Consider the following 8605-nt stretch of genomic DNA (forward strand, 5'->3'; position numbering starts at 1 on the left):
TTAGATTGTGAGAAAAGAGTGTTCCACATGGCTGAGCCAAGCAGTCTTACATGATCTGCACTAGGACGTTATATGCACATTCTCTCTAATAATACCCTTGCAAGGAAGGGCATTTGATTAAGATTTTCTGAGTCTTCTAGCCATCATTATAATCTTATAATAGTGCCAAAATGTTAGAACAGATTTAGTAAATGGAATCAAGGAAAACTTACAATCGCTCAGGAAGAGTAGTTGTCCTAATGTCAAAGTTCAGGAGGATACACCTAAATGGACAATTCCCAGCTTAATTTGGGAATTGTTTTTTGATGAGTGGAAGGACGTTTTGTAAAGTACATAAACAATACACAGAAACACTCTCATAGTGAAATCAGAGTAAAAAGTGAAGATTTGGCTTTGTCACAACCTTGGTTAATTCAGTGTTTGTCCTTAGAAGCTGAGGTGACCCGGTTTAGCATGTCTCCTTCCAGGCCATTTTCTGTGCGTCTGTAAATATTCATAAATGTCCACATGCAAGTACATAGGTTTTTGGGTTTTTTTTTTACATAGATAAGATGGTATATTCTGCCATTTGTGATAATTGGTGACAATTTTCAGGGAACCCATGTCAGAAACTAAACGCTGCTGCTAAAGGCTGGGGATGGGATGGGGGAATGGAGAGAGGTGACATCTTGGGTTAACATAATCTTTGGGGAATTAATGACTTACATTTGTATAACTCTTTACAATTTGTAAAGAAGCCCTTTTAGCTTTTCCCAAGAGTGGAATTACAGACATAACTTGTAACTGTTGTTCAGTGCCAGATTGCTTTCCAGAAAGACGGAGCCACTTTATTTGGTTATCAGCAGCATGAACATGTCCTGGAATCTCCATTTTTTTACTTAATTTGTTTGCTTAGTTGGTATATAATCACAGTTTCAATTTACTTTGTTGGCAAGATGGTGTATTTTTTTCCATGAAATAAGGTGAGTTTTTTATCTTTCCCTATACTTTACTTTATCTTTCTTGCCCACTTAAAATGTGGCCCTGGTATTTTTCTCTTTAGCTCTTTCTGAGCTGCTCCATACTTCTGGGATAGAAAAGGTGCATTTCTACCTCTGAACTTCTGAGCCTTTGGGCACAAAAGGGCAATTTGACTTTAATAGGATCAGAGAGCAAGGTGCTCTTCAGAATGGAGAAGCTAAGTCTTGCAGATTAGGTGGTGAGTATTAGGAAGCAGCAGTCATTATTGGCGGTCTGTCTAAAAAAGGAACTCTTTGGAAGTACCGCAAGGAGGAAGACAGAACCACGGTGGCCAGCCTCCAGGGGAGAGAGCTGGAGGCCCTTCTTCTCCCCCTCTCCCTGAGGAGGGGATTTGGGATCTGCTTGGTTCCTGGGACCCTGTAGCCAGGTGCAGTCCTGAGGGCAGAGTGGTCAGGGGGGCTGAAGGTGTTGTGTCTGCGGATGCCTCCTCCTCTGTGCAGGCCCTGGGAGGGGGCCTGGACTAGACTGCTCAGAGCGCTGGCAGGTGTTCTCGGGCTCTTGGATCTTCCTCTCTGTAGAGCTGTGAGGTCTGAGATTAAAGTCAGGAGTTCTGGGGTGGGAGAAAACACTGCTGGGCCACTTTGGATCTGCAAACTTTTTAGATACCTTAGTCTGGCAAAAGGCTGCCAGCCTAACTGGAATTGGGACACTGGGGCTTTGGGAACTTTTGCCTCCTGGATGAAGCACTCACTGGATCAGCCAGCTGGTTGAGGACACTAGTGCCTCTAGGTCAGGGGTTTCTAACTTTTTTGTGTGCCATAGACACTGTTGGTGGTTCAGCAACCCCGTCTCAGATTGTTTTCCAAATATTGTATTATGAAAATATTCAAACATACAGAAAAGTTGAGTTTTACAGTCTGTCCACCACCTAGTTTCTACCATTAACACTTTACTATGCTTACTTTATCACATGTTTTCCCATCTACCCATCAGCTTGTTTTTAAATGTGTAAAAGTTATAAAATTAATAAAAATAAAAAAATGTGTAAGAGTTTACAGAGAACCAATCATATTGAAATATGATCAGAATATGTTTAAAAAGTTGTGGTATAGAGATATATGATGCTTTTATGATATATATTTGATGCTTTTAAAACTAATGCATCAAAGCAGCAGGTCTGATAACTACCCTACTTTCAAAGTTGTAATGAGCTTAAAATATATTTTGAGATATTTGCAATAGCTGTAATGTGATGGGAAAATATAATTTCTATTGGTATCAAGATTATAAGTGCTGCTAATACTACTATCGTTGTTGGCTACATTCATAATTGAAGGAAATGCTGAATTTCAGTTAAAGGGTAGTAAAAATAGATGTGTAAACTTTTCCCATCCAACTTTGCAGACTCCCTGCTCTTTATGCTCTGGTCCCATTTAAAAAATCACGTGTCTCCAGAGCCTTTATACTTTTGCAGCTAATCTTAATGATCACTCCAGACAGTGTTATCTCTGTTTTACGGAGCGGAAACAACTTGGCCAAGGCCACAGGGCTAATACACGGCAGAGCCATTGCTCTAATAGAAGGATTTTGGATTCAGAGTCTAATGTATTTTCCACGAAAGCTCCATTACAGACTGGGTAAGGTGTAGGTAACGGCCCCGGAGTGCAGTGGTGTTTTTCAGACTTAGCTGGGCAGACGAATGACCTGCAGAGCGCAGCTGTTCAGGTTCCTTGGCCCTATCCCCAAAGGCTCTGATGCTCTAGCATGGCTTGGGCCTGGGAATCTGCTTTTTTGACATGCGGTCCAATTGATTTTGATGTAAGAACCACACTCTGTGAGACAGTTATGAGCTCAGAGTTTGTTCCTGTCATTACACTTTGTCAATGGTTAGCACTCAGCACAGACTTGGGGTCTTGATGACTAATAAGTTGTTTCAGGAGATAAATTTAACTTAATGTTCTGGTAGAATTATATATGTTGAAATCTTTTCTGAATATACAAAAATAAAGGCTTAGTCACTCTGCCCTAGGCACTTCAATATACAGGCTAATGGGCAATCAGGAATTGCATTCATTCATTCTGTGTTCATAGTTCTACATGCCTCAGTGACTGCCTCCATCCTGAAGGTGCCAGGGGACAAAGACTGGTTAAACCCTTTCCTGCCCTCACAGCCCTATTCAACAGCTGAGATATGTACCCAACGGTGACAGCAGGGGAGAAAGCAGTGAATTCTCTGAATCACACAGATCCTGTGCTGTGGGAATGCAGAAGAGAGGGATCCAAGAGGCCTTTGAGGGAGGCAGACGCCAGGAAGCTGAGCCTGGGAGCTGGGAGGACTGAGGAGAGACCAGCCTGGGCAGAGGCTCGAGGTTGGGAAAGGAAGGCTGTCGCAGAGCCCGTGAGCTGACTTGGGTGCAGCTCAGTGTGCGTGGCGGGGAATGTGCGGCTGGAAAGGCTGGGGACAGTGTGTTGTGTTAGAATCTACGTGAGGACATGTGCTAGGAACTGGGGGAAGACACAAACACTTGCAGTGCTGTCTATGAGGAGTTCACGCTCATTCTCGTTTCATTCCCACTCTGGCCCTGTGAGTTTGAAAGTGCAGAGGAGTGAAGGGACGTGAGAAATGTCATAATGTCATGCAGGCTGCAGGCTGCAGGCTGCGGGGCGGAATCACTGCAGGAAGCAGCGGTGAGAGCAAGGGTTGCTCTAAGAGGTACCACGTTACAGTTGTCACTGCCTTTTGGGTTTGGTTGCTCAAGTTTAAATCTTTAGCCTTTTTAGTGCCCAGGGGACTAATATTCGGCTCTTTACTCTTTAAGTGTTTGGCACCTCAGTCGAGTTTTTCCTCAGGTCAGACAGTGGGAGCTAAGTACTGAGCACCCACCCATCAATCAGGCTGTGGGTAGACTCGGAAACACTTCCCACCGAGCTTCCTTTTTCCTGTTGACTGTATTTAAATGACATGAATAAATGCACCTGCTGTTTCTTAAATGAGTCAGTAATGTCTTTTACTGAGATGTGTTTGTTGTAGTAGGACCTGAGCAAAAGAAATAGGGCCCCTGGTTTGGGAGGCTCTTGGTGAAACCTCCCCATGCCACCCCTTTCCCATTCTTGTCTCTCTGGGCCACCAGGGTTCTTAGGGTTCTGAAGGAAGGCAGGGTCTGCAGATGGTCCTCCAAGGCCTCCTTTTCTTGTAATGACCTCCTTTTGTGTCCTAGGACAGACTCAAAATCTCCTACCTCTGGGTCTTCCTTCTCCTTTGGGGTGGGAAATAGAGTTCACTATGTAAGCAAAGTAAACAAATTTTTTTTTAGATAGAGTCTGGCTCTGTTCCCTGGGCTAGAGTGCAATGGTGCGTCAGCCTAGCTCACAACAACCTCAAACTCCTGGGCTGAAGCAATCCTCCTGCCTCAGGCTCCCGAGCAGCTGGGACTACAAGTATGCGCCACCACACCCAGCTAATTTTTTCTGTTTTTAGTTGTGCAGCCAATTTCTTTCTATTTTTAGTAGAGACAGGGTCTCCCTCTTGCTGAAGCTGCTCTTGAACTCCTGACCTCAAGCAATCCTCCTGCCTTGGCCTCCCAGAGTGCTAGAATTACAGGTGTGAACCACCACGCCTTGCCTGTAAGTAAGATCTGAACCTCTTTCCAAGAACCCTATTTTATAGAAATTTTGCATGTTTTTATTTGTTTTGTTTCCTTTAATTTTGTGCAGATTTTTTTTTTTTGAGTTTGTTAGACTCTCAGGCTAGGGGGAAGGGTTTCTTTTACCCTCACAAGGTCTAGAGGGGACAGGGGGAACTCATGCTCTTTGGAAGCTTCAGGGGACACCAAGTGACACCTCCAGGCTGTTGATGGAAACACAATGATGCTGTTGACAGACTTCTTCCAGCCACCCACCTGTGGGCAACATCTTCCCTCTTGGAAGCTCCTTCGGAGTCCCTAGAGAAATGGAAGATTTTTCTTGATTGAGGGGTCTCTAAAGGCTCACCCCATTGCACCATACTTTCTCCCTTATAATCTGTAAAATTCAAAGGAGAAGGGACAGAACAGTATGGGGAAAGGGTTGGAATCAAGCAAGAGGGTCTATTTCCCCCCCAAATAGAGCCCCCCGCAATTTCTTTGGAGGAGGGGAGGGCTCTGTCTGAGAAGCCACCAGAGTTTTTACTGGAGACTGTCCCAGGACCCAGAGCAGACTGAGAAGGTCCCCAGAGTGGGTCCAAACCACACAGCAATAGACTTAAAATGCTGGCAAGTCTTAGGAGCTAGTGAGATGTCAAAAGAGAAAAGCCTTTCAGAAATTCACTTTCTATTTTGCATCCTTCACTGCAGGTACCTGAAATCATCCAGAGAGTAAGGCTTGAGACCCAGATGAGAAGAGCTCACTGCTCACCCTTTCCTTTATTTCAGGTGGACACACAGAGGAAGGGATTACACTGGATTGCACCCATTGCAGTGAAGCATGACGTGGACGCCTGTGGGGGATGAGAAGGAAGGGCATGGTGGTGAGGCAGCGAGGGGCTACTCCAAAGACTAGCCCTGACCCTTGACCCCTGACCCAGGGAGTGAAGCGCAAAGGCACCCAGTCAGTTTTTGGCGTGCCATGGCAGTGCTCTTGGCCCTGGCGGCAGCAGGAGCTGCTGTAGAAGGTGCCCATTCTCTTGACTGTCCTGAGCCATCGTGAGAGAGTCCGTTCCCTCCGAGGAGCAGTGTCCGGGTGAGGCGATGGTGTTCCGCAGGGCCCTGGCCACAGTGTCTGGAGGACAGAGCTCTAGAGCCCTGGTGACTAGACCTAGGCCTAGTGCTGGTCTCAGCTCAGGTGACCTCTGGACCTCACTTCTTCATGGAATGGGCTTTACAGTTACCTCTCTGGCCCGTGCACAGAGTGAGTTGAGGTGGGCAACGTGGAAACTGTAGAGCTCTGTGCTCCTGGTGACAGTGGAGCCAGATCACCTGGATGCCAGTTCTGGCACACATGCTTACTAGTGGTGTGACCATGGACACGTCTCACCTCTAAGGGAAAAGTAAGGATAACAGTACCACCCATGTAGCATTGTGCCGCCACACAAGTCATTTAGAACAGTGTATTTGCTATGATAAGGGGGCGAAGATCATTTTAACAGGGTCCCTTGGGGCTCGGAGGCCGCTGAGATGGGGTTAGGTAGAATCTAGGAAAACTCTCGCTCAAAGGCAGCAGGCAGTTTTCTCTCAAGTGGAGATTTCACCTTGGTTTTGGAAACGTCCCGACGTGGACGGTTAATGATGCAAACGTACAAAGCAGAGCCGTCTTCTCCCCTTCGGGCATCGCGGGTGTTAGGCATGTGCTTGCGGGGAAGGCGAGCTGGCCCACGTGGAGTCAGAGGGCAGATGCTGTAGGTCACAGCTCACGAGTATTTTTCACATTTTTTTGACTGCAACCCACAGGAAGAAGTATATTCTACACCGTGACGCCACACACAGACACACTCGTACTTGAAAGTTTCACAAATCAATACCTGCCCTTCCTTCCTTCAACACCTCTGATATTTTCTATTTCTTTCTTCTTTTTTTTTTTTTTTAAATACATGCTGGTTGTAACCTAGTAAACTAATGTCATGACTCTCTAAGAAGCTGTGTGGTGAGGGACCCCCAGCCCTGAGAGCAGCCCTGTCCCCTCTGGATGGCTCTGCAGCTTCAGGACTGCTCTGTTGGAAGTTGCAGCCCGGCTGTGCTGTGGGGTGGCGGAGGGGCCGCCTGCGCGGAGGGGGAGGGCAGTCGGAGCAGAGCCCCTTCTCTGAAGCCAGAGTGGCGGCTGTGTCAGGCCGCAGAGGGCAGGCGCCGGGCATTTCGGCCTCTGCGGCAGCACACAGTAGGCACTCAGGAAAGGTTTGACGGATCAAGAACAGGAGAGTGCCCTGGATTGGGGCCAGCTGGAGGCTCTGCTGTGTGACCTGGGGCCTCACTCAGCTCCCCTTCTTGTAAAATGAAGGCCCTGTTCTCTGCTGGGGGGTCCCTCCACAGGAGGAGCAGGCCCCAGGCACAAAACTCGGGACTCCCTTTGGGGAGTGGAGAGACTCACCTCTAGAGCTCTTCTCCAGGCCAGCTGCAATTCAGGAGCTCCTGCAGCAGTGCCCCCAGGGTGACGGGCAACTTCATACACATGATGTCACTCCATGGAGGCTGCTCTGTGGAGTGTTGGAGAGCCACGGTAGGGGAGAGTGAGGATGACTTCAGCTTCTAAAATCCCCAGTCATGACTGGGACAGGGTGGCAGCTCCAAATACCTTCCCACTCCCTGTTTAAAAATAATCAGGGCTGGTTTGTCCATTCAGTCAACAAATATGTCTCAGCTGTTATGTGGCAGGCATAGTGCTGGGTCTGGGACATGGAGATGTCCAAAAGCAAGGGCCCTGCCCTCCTGGGGCTTCTGGTCTTAGTGGGGGACCGTCAATAAGTTGATGAGATCCTATCAGAGAGTGACAAGTACTCCAGGGGAATAAGATGGGGTGATGGGATAGAAAGTGATTGGGCTGGGGTTGGGGCTACTTTTGGTGGGTGATTGTAAAGAACAGGCCTTTTTGAGGAAATAGCATTTCAGCTGGAACTGATGAAAAGGTGCAAAGATATATTCTTTGCAAATGACAATTTGAGAGCAAAATATAATAGATTCCCAGCCCCATCCTAGACTTAATGAGTAAGAATTTTAGAGCCAGGGCCCAGGAATTTGCCTTTTTCCTTCCCAATGATTCCCAGGCACACTGACACTGGAGACCTTCCCTGCGGCTTTTACGCTTAGAGAGGACCACAAGTCCTCTTGGTGAATTTTACGGTCCCTTCCAGCGCCCAGAGCCTGTGGTTCAGGGAAGGTGAGCTTCTCCTTTGCTTGTGAAGGCAAGGGGTAGGGCAGGAGCAGGACGGCTTGAGGTCAGATTGCGGGGTGCAGAAAGCAAGTGTGCACAGCTCCTCACACACGCAGAGCTCTCCCAGGGCCCCGCCTCTCTATGGCTGTCGCAAATTCTGAAGCTGACCTCCTCCAGGAGGCCCTCCCTCATCCCCGCTCCCAACCCTCTCTCTTTTTAATTTCACATATTGTGAGGGTTGCTGTCATAACAGCCTGGATTAGGTCTATCTTTTGCTTTGGGAACCATTCCAAACAGTTGGTGCATGCACTCCCTTCAGGCATATTTTATGATCTTGGGCCTTGCTTGCCTGTGTCTCCCCACCCCCACTCCATCCTCCCTGAGTATGGGACAGAGTTCTTCATGCTGTGGGCATTGGGGACCTGTTTGGCAACTGACTTCCTGGGAGTGTGAGGCTTTAAACCTCCAGCAGCTGCTGCAGTAGGAACGCCCACCTAATCACAGCCGAAACAGGCAGCCATGGGTCAGACAAGTCTGTCTCTTCCAGCCTGTCGGTGGGGCCAGGGCTCCCCCTGGGAGCAAGAAAGCATCTGCCTCCCAGTAGATCCTAGCACCAGGTGAATCAAGAACCCTGTTGTGCTTACCTGTGAATGTTCTTTATTCCTTCTCCACCTCCACTTCCTGTGCTATAGATACTCCCTTCTAGGCCTCAGTTTCCCCATTTATTCAATAGGAAGAATCTGGTCAGTGGGGTGGCTCAGGCCTGTAATCCCAGCACCAGCACTCTGGGAGGCTGAGGCAGGAGGAT

At 47.9% G+C, this 8605-nt stretch overlaps 1 long non-coding RNA gene across 1 annotated transcript; it reads right to left on the reverse strand.

Annotated features, from left to right (window-relative positions):
* Positions 1-4645: 4645 nt before the first annotated feature.
* Positions 4646-7156, reverse strand: LOC123620641. Its single transcript, XR_006728924.1, has 3 exons — positions 7018-7156; positions 5296-5434; positions 4646-4901 (listed from the first exon to the last, which is right to left on the reverse strand). It is a non-coding gene; the product is annotated as an uncharacterized LOC123620641 (long non-coding RNA).
* Positions 7157-8605: the final 1449 nt, after the last annotated feature.

The sequence above is a fragment of the Lemur catta genome, chromosome 15, assembly GCF_020740605.2.
Source record: "Lemur catta isolate mLemCat1 chromosome 15, mLemCat1.pri, whole genome shotgun sequence".
Classification (NCBI taxonomy): domain Eukaryota; kingdom Metazoa; phylum Chordata; class Mammalia; order Primates; family Lemuridae; genus Lemur; species Lemur catta.